Source organism: Garra rufa, chromosome 5 (genome assembly GCF_049309525.1).
Source record: "Garra rufa chromosome 5, GarRuf1.0, whole genome shotgun sequence".
NCBI classification, from domain to species: domain Eukaryota; kingdom Metazoa; phylum Chordata; class Actinopteri; order Cypriniformes; family Cyprinidae; genus Garra; species Garra rufa.
In genome coordinates, this window is record NC_133365.1 from 12,794,756 (window position 1) to 12,810,100 (window position 15,345).

Genomic DNA, 15,345 nt, shown 5'->3' on the forward strand with positions numbered 1-15,345 from the left:
AACAACAATTATTAACATAAACTACTATATTTTTACAGTATTTATTAATTGTTAGGTAATGTTAATTTCAGCATTTACTAATTTACTAATAATGAAACCTTATTGTAAAGTGTTACCAAAATATCAAACATAAAATGCCTAAAATGACTGGGTTTTGGGCTAAATTGGCTAAAATGACCATCCTCATACATTATATGTACATACACTGTATGTATACAGTGCAAAAGTATTCATACCCCTTCATTTTTTTTTTTCACATTTTGTTTTGTTGCAGCATTATGTTAAACTGCTTTAAATTAGTTTTTCCCCACATCAATTTACACTCCATACACCAAAATAATGACAAAGCAAAACCCAGATTTGCAAATTTTACAAATTTATTAAAAATAAAACACTGAAATAAGTACATTGCATAAGTATTCATACCCTTAACTCAGTACATAGTTGAAGCACCTTTACAGCCTCAAGTCTTTTTGGGTATGATGTGACAAGCTTTGCACATCTGCATTTGGTAATTATCTGCCATTCTTTGCCTCACCTTTTCACCTCTCAAGCTCTGTCAGCTTGGATGGGGGCTGGCAGACATTTTCTAGAGTCCTAGTTGTTCCAATCCTCTTCCGTTATGGATAATGGAGGCTACATGCTTCTGTGATCCTTCAATGCAGCAGATTATGCATTTTCAGCTGTTAGACCTTTTCTGAGAGGTGTGTGCCTTTCTAAATCATACTCATTCAAATGAATTTGCCACAGTTTAACTCCACTCGAAGTGTAGTAACATCTACAAGCAATATGAATGCTCCCGAGCTAAATTTCAAGTGTCCCAGAAAAGGGTATGAATACTTATGCAACGGGATCTTTTCAGTTTTTTATTTCTAATAAATTTGCAAAGTTGTTATAAACCTTGTTGTTATAAAACAATAGGAAATAAAGTCAAAACCCAGACATTTTAGGCAAATCAGAAATTTCTCCCAGGACACCCTACCTGGGTGTACAATGGGTTTTAATGGTCCTTATTTGGGTTATTTCTGTGTAGTAGAAGATATTTTAGATCACCTTCATAACAAAATTGTCCCTCAAGAGCAGAAATTTGTAAATAAGCAGCATTTTTATCCATGACTATATTCATATATTCATCACTATTAACTTTAGTCCCTTTGCGCTTCTCTGTAAAGCTATAAAAAAGAGAGAGGAAGACTTTGATTGTCAGATGTGTCCTTCATGCACCTGCCCATGAGACCCTGACGAGTCCTTGTCCTTGATTTACACCCTGTTATCACACTGTAATGGTTTGTTGTCATTACGTCATTCATTTATGCAAGTTCCTGTTTTTATAGGTCAAAACCCGAACACCAGAGGAATGCAGATTATCACGTCAAGCTTCTTTTTATTAGTAACCCATTGCTCATTTGACTGTATTTCCCCCATAATATTTATGTCCATAATTCTGTCGCTCCCTCATAGCATTATCCACACATGACCTCCCATTCCAACTTGTTGTTGATCAAACCATGGTCTCTTATGTAAGACTTTTAACTTTGTCCTATGGATGACACTGTGTGTGCCCTATATCTGTTATGAAGAGAGGGTGAATATCAATGACACAGAGGGAAAGACCTAATGGGTAGAGAATAGGCCGCTGACCGTCAGATTTGATGGTGGACGGAGAGGGAGAGAGGCCAGAGAGCGTCAATGAGATCTGCACCGGCTGCGGGTTTAATGGAATTATGTAACGCTGACGTGCAGCACTGGACTTTCACAGTGAGATGGGTTTAAGGTCATTGTGTTTAGTGGGATCTGTGGTAATAAACACTATGACTGGTCTCTAGGCCATGTAAAATTCAATAGTGCTCTCTAGACACATCAGATCTGTGCCCTCTGGGGGGTCACAGTGTTTGCAAATGGGGACCGAAAGTTGGTGTGGCACAATGCAGTTTCAGAGGACACAAGATGCTCATTTATTACACTTAAGTGGAAGTTAAAAACTAAAATTATTTTCTGTGCTTTCTATGCATGTCATGTGACATTTCTACTACTATGGGCACTTTTCTTTCCTGAGTGTTTTTGTCTATTATTCTATCATTTTGTTATTGAAGGTTACATAACATTTAAAAGAAAGTTAATTTCATGTTTTGTGTTGCTACTTTAAATGACTTTTTCCCCCACATTAATCTACACTCCATACACCAAAATGGCAAAGCAAAAAATTGTTTTTTTTTTTTTACATCTTTCCAAATTTATGATATGGAAAGGCACACACGTCTTAATAAAAGGTCTAACAGCTGAAAATACATAGAGCTAAAACCAAGCCCTGAGGTCAAAAAACAACTGCCTGTATAGCTCAGAAACAGGATTGCATCAAGCAACTCATCTAGGGAAGAGTTTAGAAAAAATTTTGCAGCATTGAAAGTTCATAGAAGCATGCAGTCTCCATTACCTGTAATGGAAGAAGTTTGAAACAACTAGGACTCTTCTTAGAGCTGGCCTCCAGGCCAAACTGAGCAATTCATGGAGAGGGGTCTTGGTTAGAGAGGTGACTAAGAACCTGATGGTCACTCTAGTTGAGTTCCTTGATCATATGTGGAGATAGGAGAAACCTACAGAAGGACACACATCATTGCAACACCGATATGGGCTTTATGGTGGTGTGGGCAAACTCAATCCTCTCCTCAGCAAAGACATAAAACTTGGAATTCGCAAAAAAGCACCTAAAGGACACTGGATTTTCTGGTCTGATGATTCTGATGCTTTTCAAGTATCATTTTAAAGAAAACCAGGCACTGCACATCACCTGCAGAGTACCATCTCAACAGTAAAGTGTGGTGGTAGCAAGTGGCAAGCAAGTGGTCCTCAAGTGGCTCAGCCATAGCCTGAGCTTGAACCCAATTTAATATTTCTGGAGAAACCTGAAAATGTGCGTCTGCCCCCATCCAAGCTGACAGAGCTTGAGAGGTGAAGAGGTAAGGAGAAGAATGGCAGATAATTGCCAAATGCTGATATGCAAAGCTTGTTGCATCATACCCAAAAAGACTTGAGGCTGTAAAGGTGCTTCAGCTAAGTACTGAGTTAGGGGTATGAATACTTATGAAAAGTACTTATTCCAGTTTTTTTGTTGTTAATAAATTTGCAAAGTTGTGACAATTCTGTTCTTGCTTTGTCATTCTGTTGTATGTAGTGTAGATTGATGTGGGGATAAAAAGTCATTTAAAGCAGTTTAACATAAGGCAGCATCATAACAAAATGTGAAAAAAATGATGGGGTATGAATACTTTTGCAAGGCACTGTATGTTGTACCCTTGACTTAGACCCCCCAAAAAGTGCATCATTTCCAGTCAAGCTGTAATGCTTTTAAATTATGCAGACATGTTGTTATATTATATATATATGTGACCCTGGACCACAAAACCAGTCTTAAGTCGCTGGGGTATATTTGTAGCAATAGCCAAAAATACATTGTATGGGTCAAAATTATTGATTTTTCTTTTATGTCAAAAATCATTAGGAAATTAAGTAAAGATCATGTTCCATGAAGATTTTTTGTAAAATTCCTACTGTAAACCTATCAAAATGTAATTTTTGATTAGTAATATGCATTGCTAAGAACTTAATTTGGAGAACTTTAAAGGTGTTTTTCTCAGTATTTTAAATTTTTGGACCCTTAGATTTCAGATTTTCAAATAGATGTATCTCGGCCAAATATTGTCCTTTCCTAACAAACCATACATCAATAGAAAGCTTATTTATTGAGCTTTCATATGATGTATATATCTCAATTTTGTAAAATTTAACCTTATGACTGGTTTTGTGGTCCAGGGACACATATATAGTATAAATAGTACCTGTAACATTAGCTTTAGCAGACAAAGAAGTCTGCAGTTTTAGCAACAAAATCTTTAAATGTAATTTCCATAACAAAATGCCATTTAACACAATACGTTATTTGCTGGAAATGACAAAAATCACAGAATCATTTTTGGATACATGCATATACACTGTTTGAAATTAAAATGTTAAAATGTGCTTTAAGAATGTGAAAGTCAGCATGAAATGAAAATGTATGCTATACTATATGCACTATATGCATTGATCTTATTGTGATTCATTCATTGGTGTTAGTGCATCACGGTACTAGTATAGTTTTTATTAATATTCAGATTTTTTTTTACATGTATTTTCTATTTTTATTTTTATTTAATAGTTAGTTTTAGTCATTTTGTTTTTGCCATTTTTATTAGTTTGTCTATAGTTATTATTCTTTTTTAATTCAGTTTTGTTTGTAGTTTTATTAAATCGTCTTTTTTGTATTCTGTGTTATTTATTGCAAATAATTTTAGTCTTTATTTCAAATAACAGAAATGTTTTTAATGGGATTAGTTATAGTTAATAACCCTTATTCCTTTTTTTTTTCTATTAAAACTTGTGATTTTTAATCAAAATGTCAGCTGGATCTTTCCATGAAAGCAACAAATTGTTTTTTTAGTGACATATGCAGGACTTCTCCAATCATTTAGTCCTCCTAAACCCTGCTGCTTTCTTACAATCAACAACCAATGGATAAAACCAATGTATATAAAGAGTCCCATCCTACATTTTTCTCTTTCACTCAGATATATGTTACAATACAATCGAAAACGTTTGTCGCTACTTCAGTTTGTGACTTAAAATGTGTGTTATATTTGCATGGGGTCCACTTGGTCAGAAGTGCACATGAGTTGAAGAAACACAAATAAATGAGTGACTGCAGTTACACACGGGCACATTGTTTTATCTTTAATTAGCTCTTGGAATTTAAATAAACATGCATTAGTTGTTTGCTTTGTTCTGGCTTCCGTACTTGGTATTATAAAAGCCAACAGAGATCATAACAGGCTCATTAGGCTGAATGGAATATGTTTTGATGCTAGATTTTACATGTTTATTCATGTAAATGAGATGGGGAGAGGGTTTCGAGGACTGTACAGACACAAGTGACCACGATCATAATACCCTGCAGACGCACATGTCTTTTTATACGTGAGGAAGAGATTGAACTGGCATTGAATTGTGCACAATAATCTGTCCATATAAAACATGACAGTTTATTCACTTTCTGTCGTGCCTGTTTTGTCATGGTATTTTTAGCAATAGCCAAACCCAGTGACCCAGCTTTGATGTTCAGCAAACAAAAGGCCGCTGGACGCATCCCATTAACGTGAATGATTAATTTGGAGATGTCTGGATGGAACACGCTGCACTCGCTCCCCCTCTCAAGACTTTCCGAAATCTATCGGCTTCAGCGTTGAGCCTGCTGGGAAAGCTTCGTCTCACAGGGATTGACAAAGTAATTCCTCACCAGTCTGGAGCTGAGGAAAAAACAGACGCAAGGAGGAAATTAGGGAAAAGTGTCTCCTGAAAATAGTTCATATAAATAGCCTGGAATCAACAGAAGGGGGAAGTAGGATCAGACACACAGACGAATACTGGATGAGAGAGACTGACTGGAGACATGAAGGGATAGAAAGCAGAGTGAGAAAGAGGTTGACACCATGCTGGTGATTCATCTGGTCATCTCGAGAGTGAGACGTGTGCACACTCCACCCGCTCCAACAGCTGCTCCCGTCTCCTCTGCTGGGTGCTGTAAGAACAGGAAATGGAGATTGAGCTGTTTGAAACATTTGTCTGCCCTACCCATGAGGCACTGCAACAAAACAAAAAGCATCTCAACTCTGGCTTTATCAATTATTTTGTTTCTCAAACCTTTACATTTTTCTGTGCATTTCATTCTAATTTTGTTACAAACAAGACATGTACAGTTAGGGTCAAAAGTTTACATCCCCTTTCAGAATCTTACCAAAACAGGAGGGATCATACAAAATGCATGTTATTGTTTAATTAGTACTGACCTGAATAAGATATTTCACATAAAAGATGTTTACATATAGTCCACAAGAGAAAATAATTGTTGCATTTATAAAAATGAAGCCATTCAAAAGTTTACATACGCTTGATTCTTAATACTGTGTTGTTACTTGAATGTTCCAAAGCTGTGGGGTTTTTTGTTTTGTTTTGTTTAGTGATAGTTGTTCATGAGTCCCTTGTTTGTCCCGAACAGTTAAACTGCCTGCTGTCCTTCGGGTTCCACAAATTCTTCGGTTTTCCAGCATTTTTGTGCATTCAATGCACAATTCAAATCACTCTTTTCAACAATGACTATATGATTTTGAGATCCATCTTTTCAAACTGGGGACAACTGAGAGACTCATATGCAACTATTACAGAAGGTTAAAACGCTTACTGATACTCCAGAAGAAAAAAAATGATGCATTAAGAGCCGGGGGTGAAAACTTTTGAAAATAATGGAGATGTGTATATTTTTATTATATTGCCTAAATATCTTTTTTTGTTGTTGTTGTTCGTACTGCCCTTCAGACGTTGCAGTAGATAGTAACATGTTTCCCAGAAGACCCCCGGCTCTTAAGGCATAGTTTTTCCTTCTGGAGCATCAGTGAGCGTTTGAAGTGAGTCTTCTGTAATAACTGAGTCCCTCAGTTGTCCTCAATGTGAAAAGATGGATCTCAAAATCATATATTCATTGTTAGAAAGAGTTCAAATACACAAAAATGCTGGAAAACCAAAGAATTCGTAGGACCTGAAGGATTTTTCTGAAGAACAGCAAGCAGTTTAACTGTTTAGGACAAACAACAAGGGACTATTACTAAACCAAAAAAACAAAAAAAACAAAAAAAAAACAACAGCTCTGGATCAGAACCCAGTATTAAGAATCAATGTAAACTTTTGTACTGGGTCATTTTTCAAATTCAACTATTATTTTATAAATATCTTATTCAGGTCAGTACTAAATAAACAACATGCATTTTGCATGATCCCTCTTATTTTGGTAAAAAAAACAACAACCTTTATTCAGATTCTGAAAGGGGGATGTAAACTTTTGACCTCAGCTGTAGCAAGAAAAAATTGATAATCTAAAAAAACACAACTAATGTTTCAACATGAACAAGTCAAGTCAGTTTCACTACAATCTCTTCATACATTGTGACCCCAAAAAGTATTTGAACACTTGGACATCTAAGTCACACTTAAAAAAATTCTGAATTTAATTCCATTATATAGATGATATCAAACCAAGTAGACCATTTTTTAAGTTAACAAGGTTGAGAACCACTGACCACTGACACTGGTAGTTCACCCAAAAAATGAAAATTCTGTAATTACTTACTCACCCTCATGTCGTTCCAAACCCGTAAGACCTTCATTCATCTTCAGAACACAAATTAAGATATTTTTGATGAATCTGAATTAGATTTGAATTTAATTGTTTATGTGTCTTTGCACTCTTGTGAACGCACATCAAAGTCTGACATGGAAGAGAAGAAATTGTTGAATAAAGTCGTTATTTTTGTTCTCTCTGAGCACAAAAAGGTATTCTCATAGCGTCATAAAATTAAGGTTGAACCACTGATGTCACAAGGACTATTTTAACAATGTCCTTACTACCTTTTTGGGCCTTGAACATGGTAGTTGAGTCGCTGTCTATGCAGGGTCAGGAAGCTCTCGGATTACATCAAAAATATCTTAATTTTTGTTCTGAAGATATACATAGGTCTTACAGGTTTGGAATGAGGATGAGTAATTAATTAACAAGCTCAGCGGAGATCACTAGAAGAAATATAGAAAACTGAAAGCAAAATAACCCTTAATTTGACCTCATATATGAGTCATTATCGTACCTGAGAAATCCAGACAGACAGTGAATAATCCACATTTCCATTTCCACACCTCACCAGTCCCTTTTTCCACTGTTGCTAATATTAATTGCCTGACTCAAGAAACATCCAGGTTTGAGTGTTATACTCTTAAGTGAACATGTAAGCTATAGTGAAATGGTAGCATTGCCAGGCATTGGATGGTCGGCTTTGATGGTCAGAACAGGCTTTAAAATGGCAGAAAGTAGATCTATTTGTTTTATACTAGTAGTTAGATTATATAATCACATAAAATACAAACTAAATTATTACTTCCATGAAAAGTACTCTCTGCTTTTAAAATCTTAGATACATTGTCATGCATTCTAATACTCCAATATCATCTGGACTCCCTAATATAGCTCAGCTAGAGACTAGTGCCCACAGATTTATTGCAAAGCTTCATTAAAGAGCTAATTGTCTATAAAGATCAAGTGTGTTTATTGACATCAGCCTGAATTTGCACCTCAATTATCGGACACGAATGTCCTGAGCCAGGTGTGATCAAATGACACAACAGGATAGGGCACAAGGGTGTGAGTTTGGCACAGAGGAGTGAGCAGACAGCTCAGAGGTTTGGCACTAGCAGACAGGCATCAGAGATCAACACGTTAGCACGGGAAAAGCACATCTGTCTATGGAGTGTGTGTGTGTAAGTGATGGGGGTGTGTAGCAGGACTTAGTCATGACCTAACCACACTGGCCCTGAAAAGTGAGATAACACTTAAATAGAGTTTGTAAGTGTGTATGTGTGCGTGTGCGTGCGTGTGTGTGTGTGTGTGTGTGTGTGTGTGTGTGTGTGTGTGTGTGTGTATGTGTGTGTGTGTGTGTGTGTGTGTGTGTGTGTGTGAGAGAGAGAGAGAGAGAGAGAGAGAGAGAGAGAGTCAAAATATGGTTTATAGACATCTATATATGTGTGACACATCAGTTCAAAGAGTTTAACAATAAAGGTTGGCAGCCGTGAATTGGTTCTTATTTAGATCCAGTTGCATTTAAAAAAAAAAAAAACTATAGGTGTGGTGTATTTTACGATCAGGTCCCATGCTCAATTTGATCTTGGGTATGCGACTTGGTATTTTTTTCAGCCGAATGTCATGGGAAAAGGTGACTATTTTTGACAAATTAGATTGTAAGAATTCATACAAATCAGTTGTCAAAACATAAAATAGTTACGAATCATCATAAGTTGTATTTTCAAACAACGATGGGTTTTCAAACACTTTCAAACCCTAATTGCTCCATCATTAAAGACAAAATGCCTTACCAAACGGAGCTTATAGTCAGGGTAGTGGCATTTTTATTTTTGACATGAATGAGAACAATGCTGTGGGAATTAGAAGTACAGTGAGTTCAATGAATTGCATTGTTGTTTAACAATGTATCGGTTGTTCAGCTGATGAAACATCTTTCCACAAGGCTTTCTGTAGACAGAAACTTCAATAAAACAAAACTGTTTTTTTTTTTTTTCATTAAAGTTGATTGTAAGTTTTGAAAATTGAAAAGTGTTTTCAAGTTACCTCATTAACCCTTAAAGTCCTTGAACATTTTTGGCCCACCTGAGGCACCTGTACATTTCTTTTTTCTTTTTTTTTTAGACCTACTCTAGCAGTGAGCATCAATTGTCATATATCATTATACACATAACAACTAGGACTTTCTTTTAGTTTTTTTCTTAAAATGAGTGAATTTCCAGAATTTCCAAATGAGTGAAAATCCTGAATTTATTTTTTACTGTGTACTTTCAGAGAAATATATTCTTAATCTGAGTATGAACAATAGACACGAACAGGAAGTAGTGAAAACAATTGTACAAATTGTCTTGTGCAAAAAAAATAGAAACAGCCCAAATTATTCACAAACTACAGAAAAAATGTAAGAAATATACTGAGTGCAACAGAAAAATAGTGCAAATAATCTTTACAAACTATATAAGTATTAGTTATTACAACCAAATAGACTGATCTGCTGGCTGTAGCCTGCGTCAGAATCTATTTTACAGGGACATCGTCTTGTGACGTGAAAACCTGAATTCTAGTGCTTTATCCGATATGTACTGCTGTTTCATCCTTGTTTTTGGTTTGTGTTGTGTCAATGGGCTCTGTTGTGAAAAAAATGTTATCATGCAAATGTGTTATTTTGTGTTTGTTTTCATGCACACAAGATGCACTTTACTTTCACTTTGCGTTTGTTCACATTTACAAAGAAACATGCTAATCGGTGGTTCAAAAGACCAAAACCTATTGGTTTATTGGTTGAAAAGATGACAGTTTGAACCAATCTGGACACAGGGGTGGGACTAAGCATCAACAATCGTTCCTGTTTGGCTCAGAGGAACTAAATGCATTGGTTTCATCTAACAAATCAGTGCTGAGGAAATGTGATGACATAATCACACTCACTATGGAGCCTCTGAATATCCATGAATGAAGCATCACTGAAAAGAGTAGACTCCGTGCATTATGAGACTTGTTAAAGCATTCAAATCGGTTCAAAAGTTATTAAACATTTAAGAATAATTGTTATTTTTAGCCGCGGACGGCTGTCTCGGTCTTTGAAGGTTAATCCGGAAGTCGGCCATTGTGGTGGCACTAAACGTAAACGATACCATTGAACCAAGTGGAACTTGTGCATGGGCTTGGCGAAAAAACGAAGGAATAAAAAACTAATTCACTATGGGATAAGAAATCGAAGGAAGAATTGTTGGGTCAACAGTCCATGACAAAGGAGGCAGATTGTACAGATATGTACCACCTATTACAGGGCTCGATGATATGGACTGCCCTATGCCCCTGTGCAACTCGTACATTCACTGCACTGCATTCATATGTCAAAATATCACTTGTGTGGAAATATTACGATTTTTGTTATACTTCGTCTGTGGTGTTTACAGAGTCTATAAAGTGGAGAAAATACTGTAGCAGGCAGATCAGTCTCACTGTTCACAATGCATGAAATATTGGAAGAAACTCCTAAATAATGAATTGGGGGTAAGAGTTTATATGAATGTATCACTGAGGGGAACTGTATGTTTTCAAAACAGTTTACAGGGCGTTTTTTTTTTTTTTTTTTACCTAGCATGCATTATAAAGCAGTGTTAATAAGCGTAGCACAGCTTTGTGTACAGCAGTAACCAAGAAAACACTATCGCTGCTTAGTGTTGAGCCCTGTATTATAACGCCCTTTCCTTCTTACTAAGTCCTTCTCTATATGATTCAGCAGCTTCCACACTTTTTTTTCATGGCTTAGACAGCATAAACTGTGCAATCCATGCTGTTGTTTACATCCGAGTATTACCACAATGGCCACATATCCGGGTATAACTGACCAAATCGTGATGTAGGTGCAAACTCTCATATGGCCTTCCTGAACAATTTATTTATTTAATAGGCAGATTTTTTGGGGGGTTTGTTTTAATGAAACAAAAACATCATTTGAACAAATCTGTCAGTTCTGTTAGGTAATTTATATGACACAGTGGCGGACTGGCCATTGGGAGAACCGGGAGAATTCCCAGTGGCCTGGCAGCCAATTTGGCCCGCTGCCTTTTTTTTTAATTTTATTATTATTATTATTATTATTATTATATTGTTGTTGTTGTTCCTGTTGCCTGTCGAATATTCTAAAGTGATTATTCCAAATTCGCCATTCAATAATACAACTCTAATAAATCGTAATGGTTATTCTTGACTGACAACGCAGTTCATCTCGCGCATCCACCAGAAGAATGCAAGACTAGAGAATGGAGTGGAAGTGCCCAGGTGCAGCAGAGAGGCAAAACTGTCCTGTTCAGCACTTCAAGTACAGGTCAGATACATCTGTTAATAGACTATTGTAGTTTTGTCTTTGTTTAGTTAGTTAAGCAGGGTTGCAAACATTAGCAATAGCAGTCAGTTTGCTGCAAAATTACAAAAATTACCAAACTGAGTCGGAATTTAGCAGACAAATATTCACATCCTTTTATAACAGGTTTCACGAGTTCACGCTTACATATAATTAGCCGGAGTATGGTATTGCGTGATTGGCGTGCTGTCCGGAGAAAAGGCTCCGAGCTCGGGAGCGTCCCGAGCCCAGAGAACCCCCCATGGGAGTAGCGAGAACTCGGAGTGCGGAGTCGGGGTGGTGGAGGGATACTGATGAACCGTCGGGTGAATAGAGGTGAGTCGGCTGTATTTGTACTTATGTATTTTATAAATATTACTTAATGAAATATGTTACCACAATTTGTAAATAAAAAGTCTGTGAACACCTTTTGGTGTTTGATTGACAGGTGATCTGACCAATCATAATGCCGAATCTGCCATTTTTTGTCCAGAAAAACAAACCAGACAGGAGAGTAGATTGATGTCGGTGGACTTGAACTTGAAAACTGGTGTCTGATGATGTCTTTCTGAGGTTGAAACAAGATACATTCTGATGTTCATTCATGCCCATGATTCATGCTATAACTAGTAAAGAGGAATTATCAGTACACGTGCAGCTTAAAATGAGGTGTCACAGCGATCTCTCACCACACATTAAAGAGCCACAAAACGTTATATAATTTGAATTTCTTACAAAATTACAAAATTTTAAAGCTGAGACTTTGTTTCATAGCTAAAGAAACCTGCTCTGACTTGTTAAGTACCTCATCAAGATCATTTGTGACCCTGCACCACGAAACCAGTCATAAGGGGTTATTTTTTTTTAAATTGAGATTTATACATTATTTATTTATATATTTTATGTTAGGATAGTACAATATTTGGCCGAGATACAACTATTTAAAAATCTGAAATCTAAGGTTCCAAATAAAAATCACCTATTGAGAAAATTGCCTTTGAAGTTGTCAAAATAAAGTTAGCAATGCTTATTACTAATCAAAAATTAAGCTTCACGGAACATGATCTTTACTTAATATCCTAATGATTTTTGGCATAAAAGCAGATCAAACAGCAAATGTGAAGTATGTTCTCAGGCTTAAATGTTTAAAAACTTAACGTTTTAGTTAGATATTTAGTTACATAACCACTTCATGATTATGTCAACTAATAATGTTTGCAGAGCAGCAAGGTCTTACCAGGGAGTTCCTGGTAAGTTTTTTCACAGAGTGTTCGGACCTGGTTTCATGTGTCAAGTTTTAAAGTCAATATGTTTTGAACTGTATCACATGGGAAACCGGTGACTTCATGGTGCACTCAAACATACACTTAAGATTTAGATCTACAGCAGTTATATGTATTCATCCATAACAGACTTGTAGACACTTTTTGTTGACATTTCTGAATTTGCCCAAAATGCAGTGCTAGTTTTTGTTGAATCAGGAACAGGACTTTGACATAGCAGTGTAAGCTTGTTTCAATAGTGCGTGCAAAGATGTTTGTTATTTTTTCTTATCAGTGTGCTTGTGCAACTACGGCTAAAAATATAACAACGTCATACAAATTTTGCCTCAAAGGATTTAGAATTAGCCAACGTTTTAGCATATTAAAATAATTAAAAAACAATGACAGCTCCAGTGGACTGGCCGCAGGCCTCAACAGAGACATATCAATTACATAATATATAATTACCATGAGCAAACATGGGAGTACTGTTATTTTCTTCTGTATGAGTGCGTACGTGTGTATGTGTGTGTTTGTATGCTCCAGCTGTGCTGTCACTCAAGGAAACCAGCTACACTCATAACACACACTGGCCTTTGCCCCCTGAGAGGATCTAAATTTGCTGTGCTGAGCAGAAATTTAACCTAGTCATAATTACATGCACACTAAAACACAAACCTGACCCCAATCCTCTCAGCCCCCCCCCCCCTAAAACCCACAAGTTCCTAGACTTGAACTCAGACCTACAGTCTGTTTTCCCATCCAGTTTGTGACACAAAACACAAGCAAATATAAATTATATCAGCAACGATACACATGAAGTCAGATTTTAACTTTAGCATATTAGCAGTCAGTGTTCTCTATTCCAGACACCACAGTCACAAGATCCTAGAGGCCATGACATCGGCATGCCCTGGAAATAGAACACCTATACAGGGAATTCTCCTCTTGACCACGGTTAACAGGAGACTGGGTTGATGGACCGTGTGGCTTCCAGATGGGCACTCAGGCCTGGACAGCGTGATCAGAGGTGAACGAACGCAGAAATCTAAATGGAGCAGAAAGACAAATACGGCAGTCTGTTCATTTAGTCTTTCCACACAGTTAGTGAGGATGGACACTAAATGCAAATGGTCAAATGAAGTGCAAACCTCACAATTTTGCCTTTGACAATAAAAAGTGTAGGAGGTGGGCTTTAATGACAGACTAATGATAGTCTACCAGTGGTTAGTGAACAGTCATCAGACATTTTGCTCATATTTTATATTTCGTTTGAAAATACAAAGCTTTGCTTTTGCTTAAATCTAATATAAAATGTATAAGTATAATAAAACTGTTAGTTTTGGTCCTCAGAGCTTTGATTGACGGAACATGGGTTCTTAGATTAAGTCCTTTTAACTGTTTCACTTACCTTTTTTGGAGGCCCTGCTGAAAAAAATAGCATATGTTGGTTAGGTAGGTTTTGGTGCTGGGATGCTGGTTTTAGCTGGTTTATGCTGGTCCTTTGCTGGTTAATGCTGGTCCTTTGCTGGTTTATGCTGGCCATTTTCTGGTTAATGCTGGTCCTTAGCTGGTTTATGCTGGTCAAGGACCAGCATAAACCAGCAAAGGACCAGCATAAACCAGCAAATGGCCAGCATAAACCAGCTAAAACCAGCATCCCAGCACCAAAACCTACCCAACCAGCATATGCTGGATTTTTCAGCAGGGGGATTCTTCATTAACTCTTTCTGCAGGATATATTGTTATGCCAGTGGGTGGCGACAAGTAAATGGAATACACTACAGGATTTTTGACTTCTTGACTTGCAGTTGGGAAAAGTTGACGCTAAGTGCCGGAAGTCAGAGCAGTCTGCAGATTTGAGTTGACAGATTTCATAGAAAATTGTGTAGTGTATGACAGTCACAGATGCCGATTTTTTAGCTACATGTTTGATATTTTCTGCCGATGTTAGAATTCATGTTGTTTTCATTTGTCAAGTGTCTCCAAGCAACAAGGTGCACATTTCTGCATGAGTTTGTTTTTATCAGAACAACTTCAAAGTCTGGTAGTGTGTGATCCTCAGTCGTGTAGTGTATGTAAAACTAAAACAAAAGTGTTTTAAAAAAATAATTATTGTGAAATTAAAGGGGTCATCGGATGCAAAACTGACTTTTACATGTTGTTTGAACATTAATGTGTGTTGGCAGTTTGTGTACACAACCACCCTACAATGATAAAAATCCACCCAGTGGTATTTTTTTTTATCCTTAAAAGTAATATCCCCTTTTAAAAATCAGCTCATTCTCAGCTTCTTGTCGGTGTGATGGCACACAGACAGAGCCCATCGTGTCGACTCAGATTAAGCGATTGAGGTGTTCTGTTGTTGGATGTAATAATGAACAGAGCAGTCGTCATTTACTCCCGACATCTGAGCCGCTGAAGACGCAGAGGAAAGCACCAATGTACATATGCCTCTATTTTTGTGCGAATTGTTCCTGATACAGCTTCACCCACAGCAGAAGTGAGTATAAAAGTTTTTTTTA